This window comes from Arachis stenosperma, chromosome 2 (assembly GCF_014773155.1).
Source record: "Arachis stenosperma cultivar V10309 chromosome 2, arast.V10309.gnm1.PFL2, whole genome shotgun sequence".
Lineage (NCBI taxonomy): Eukaryota > Viridiplantae > Streptophyta > Magnoliopsida > Fabales > Fabaceae > Arachis > Arachis stenosperma.
In genome coordinates, this window is record NC_080378.1 from 46,023,805 (window position 1) to 46,028,148 (window position 4,344).

The 4,344-nt window shown below is 39.3% G+C and overlaps 1 non-coding gene across 1 annotated transcript; it reads left to right on the forward strand.

Annotated features, from left to right (window-relative positions):
* Positions 1-1,411: 1,411 nt before the first annotated feature.
* Positions 1,412-1,519, forward strand: LOC130964277 (small nucleolar RNA R71). Its single transcript, XR_009080378.1, has one exon. It is a non-coding gene; the product is annotated as a small nucleolar RNA R71 (small nucleolar RNA).
* The last annotated feature ends 2,825 nt before the right edge of the window (positions 1,520-4,344 follow it).

The window sequence follows — 4,344 nt, forward strand, 5'->3', positions numbered from 1 at the left end:
CTAGGAAGGGTCTGCCAAGGATGATGGATTCATCCATGCACTTCCCAGTCTCTAGGACTATGAAGTCAGTAAGGATGTAATGGTCTTCAATCTTTACCAAAACATTCTCTACAAGTCCATGAGCTTGTTTTCTTGAATTGTCTGCCATCTCCAATGAGATTCTTGCAGCTTGCACCTCAAAGATCCCTAATTTCTCCATTACAGAGAGGGGCATGAGGTTCACACTTGACCCTAAGTCACACAAGGCCTTCTTGAAGGTCATGGTGCCTATGGTACAAGGTATAGAAAACTTCCCAGGATCCTGCCTCTTTTGAGGCAGTTTCTGCCTAGACAAGTCATCCAGTTCTTTGGTGAGCAAAGGTGGTTCATCCTCCCAAGTCTCATTTCCAAATAACTTGTCATTCAGTTTCATGATTGCTCCAAGGTATTTAGCAACTTGCTCTTCAGTGACATACTCATCCTCTTCAGAGGAAGAATACTCATCAGAGCTCATGAATGGCAGAAGTAAGTCCAATGGAATCTCTATGGTCTCATTTTGAGCCTCAGATTCCCAAGGTTCCTCATAGAGGAACTCAGAGGAGAGTGGTGTACGCCCACTGAGGTCTTCCTCAGTGGCGTCCACCTCCTCTCTTTCCTCCCAGAATTCGGCCATGTTAATGGCTTTGCACTCTCCTTTTGGATTTTCTTCTGTATTACTTGGGAGAGTACTAGGAGGGAGTTCAGTAACTTTCTTGCCCAGCTGACCCACTTGTCCTTCCAAATTTCTGATGGAGGACCTTGTTTCATTCATGAAACTTTGGGTGGTCTTTATTAGATCAGAGACCATTGTTGCTAAGTCAGAAGTATTCTGCTTAGAACTCTCTGTCTGTTGCTGAGAAGATGATGGAAAAGGCTTGCTATTGCTAAACCTGTTTCTTCCACCATTATTGTTATTGAAACCTTGTTGAGGTCTCTCTTGATTCTTCCATGAGAAATTGGGGTGATTTCTCCATGAAGAATTGTAGGTGTTTCCATAGGGTTCTCCTAGGTAATTCACCTCTTCCATGGAAGGGTTCTCAGGATCATAGGCTTCTTCCTCAGATGAAGCTTCCTTAGTACTGTTTGGTGCATTTTGCATTCCAGACAGACTTTGAGAAATCAAATTGACTTGTTGAGTCAATATTTTGTTCTGAGCCAATATGGCATTCAGAGTGTCAATCTCAAGAACTCCTTTCTTCTGATTAGTCCCATTGTTCACAGGATTCCTTTCAAAAGTGTACATGAATTGGTTATTTGCAACCATTTCAATCAATTCTTGAGCTTCTGCAGGCGTCTTCTTCAGATGAAGAGATCCTCCAGCAGAGCTATCCAAGGACATCTTGGATAGTTCAGAGAGACCATCATAGAAAATACCTATGATGCTCCATTCAGAAAGCATGTCTGAAGGACATCTTCTGATTAATTGTTTGTATCTTTCCCAAGCTTCATAGAGGGATTCTCCATCCTTCTGTCTGAAGGTTTGGACTTCCACTCTAAGCTTACTCCATCTTTGTGGTGGAAAGAACTTTGCCAAGAAGGCATTGACTAGCTTTTCCCAAGAGTCCAGGCTTTCTTTAGGTTGAGAATCCAACCATATTCTAGCTCTGTCTCTTACAGCAAAAGGGAATAGCATCAGTCTATAGACCTCAGGGTTAACCCCATTAGTCTTGACTGTGTCACAGATTTGCAAGAATTCAGCTAAGAACTGATGAGGATCTTCCATTGGAAGTCCATGGAACTTGCAATTCTGTTGCATTAGAGAAACTAATTGAGGCTTAAGCTCAAAGTTGTTTGCTCCAATGGCAGGGATAGAGATGCTTCTCCCACAGAAATCAGGAGTAGGTGCAGTAAAGTCACCCAGCACCTTCCTTGCATTGTTGGCATTGTTGTTGTTTTCGGCTGCCATGTTTTCTTCTTCCTTGAAGAATCCGGTCAGGTCCTCTAAAGAGAGTTGTGCCTTGGCTTCTCTTAGCTTTCTCTTCAAGGTCCTCTCAGGTTCAGGGTCAGCTTCAACAAGAATGCCTTTGTCTCTGCTCCTGCTCATATGAAAGAGAAGAGAAAAAAGAAAATGTGGAATCCTCTATGTCACAGTATAGAGATTCCTTGAAGTGTCAGAGGAAAAGAGAAATAGTAAGAAGAAGGAGAAGGAGAATTCGAACTTTAATTAGGTAAGGTTCGAATTGTGCATTTAGAAGGAGTGGTACTCCATAAATAGAAGGATGTGGGAAGGAGGGAAGAGAATTTTCGAAAATTCAATCAAAAGATTTTGAAAACATTTTGAAAACTTGATTGATAGTTTTCAAAAATTGAAAGTGGAAGAGAAATCAAGTGATTTTTGAAAAAGATTTTGAAATTAGAAATTGAAAAGATTTGATTGAAAACTATTTTGAAAAAGATGAGGTTAAAAAGATTTAATTGAAAAGTTATGGTTTTAAAAAGATGTGATTGAGAAGATATGATTTGAAAACAATTTTAAAAGATATGAATTGAAAACAATTTAAAAAGATATGATTTTGAAAATTAATGACTTGCCTAACAAGAAAGATATGATTCAAACATAAAACCTTCTTTAATAGAAAAGGCAAAAAATGTTCAATCAAATCATTAATTGTTAGTAAGTATCTTTGAAAAAGGAAAGAAATTGATTTTGAAAACATTTGATTGAAAAGATATGATTTGAAAAAGATTTGGTTTTGAAAAACTTTGAAAACTTGAAAAAAAATTGATTTGAAAACAAAATCTTCCCCCTAGCACCATCCTGGCGTTAAACGCCCAGAATGGTATACATTCTGGCGTTTAACGCCCAAAATGCTACCTCTTTGGGCGTTAAACGCCCAACCAGGTGCCCTGGCTGGCGTTTAAACGCCAGTCTGCCTTCTTCACTGGGCATTTTTGAATGCTTAGCTTTTTCTGTATAATTCCTCTGCAGTGTGTTCTGAATCTTCAATCCCTTGTATCATTGACTTGAAAGGACACAAATTAAAAATATTTTTGGATTTTTAATAATTAAAATGCAACAAGAATCAAATAACAATGCATACAAGACACCAAACTTAGTAGTTTGTGTACTACTGACACTAATGAACTGAAAATGCATATGAGACACACAAAATACTCAAGTCAATAGAATTCAAAGATTAGAACACAAAATATATGCATGGATTCGAAAAATGTAACAAAAACATGCGTTTGACACCAAACTTAAGATGAGACTCTAGACTCAAACAAGGAATATTTTTGAATTTTATGATTTTGTAAAATTTTTTAATTTTTTTGTGTTTTTCGAAAATTAAGTGGAAAAAGAATCAAAATTCTTAATGAGAATTCCAGGAATCAGTGCAATGCTAGTCTAAGACTCCGGTCCAGGAATTAGACATGGCTTCACAGCCAGCCAAGCTTCCAAAGAAAGCTTCGGTCCAAAACACTAGACATGACCAAAGGTCAGCCAAGCCTTAGCAAATCACTGCTCCAAAAGCAAGATTGATATGAAATCAACAAGCTCTTGTGGTGATAAGTTGAAACCTCGGTCCAATCAGATTAGACATGGCTTCTCAGCCAGCCAGATTTCAACAAATCATCATGAAACTCTAGAATTCATCTTCAAGAATTTCGAAAAAAATACCTAATCTAAGCAACAAGATGAACCGTCAGTTGTCCAGCCTGAACAATCCCGGGCAATAACACCAAAAATTTGATGTTGTTGCCAGATCTTGGCACTGATGTTACCAAAAGCTTGCTCAAAACATGAACAATCCCCGGCAACGGCGCCAAAAACTTGGTCGGGCGAAATTGTGAACTATACTTTTTCACAACTCTCATAATCCCTGGTACTGGCTCCAAGAACTTGGTGCGCTTAATACCATGGCATTACACAACTTCGCACAACTAACCAGCAAGTGCACTGGGTCGTCCAAGTAATAAACCTTACGTAAGAAAGGGTCGATCCCACGGAGATTGTTAGTATTGAAGCAAGCTATGGTCATCTTGTAAATCTTAGTCAGGCAAACTCAGATATATGTGGTGATGAACGAAAATAACATAGAAGATAAAGATAGTGATACTTATGTAATTCATTGGTAGGAACTTCAGATAAGCGCATGAAGATGCCTTCCCTTCCGTCTCTCTGCTTTCCTACTGTCTTCATCCAACCCTTCTTACTCCTTTCCATGGCAAGCTCGTATAGGGTCTCACTGTTGTCAGCAGCTACCTCCCATCCTCGCAGTGAAAGCTAATGCTCAATACTCTGTCACAGTACGGCCAATCACCGGTTCGGTTCCCTCCCCTACCGGAATAGAATAACTCTTTTGCGTCTGTCACTAACGCCCA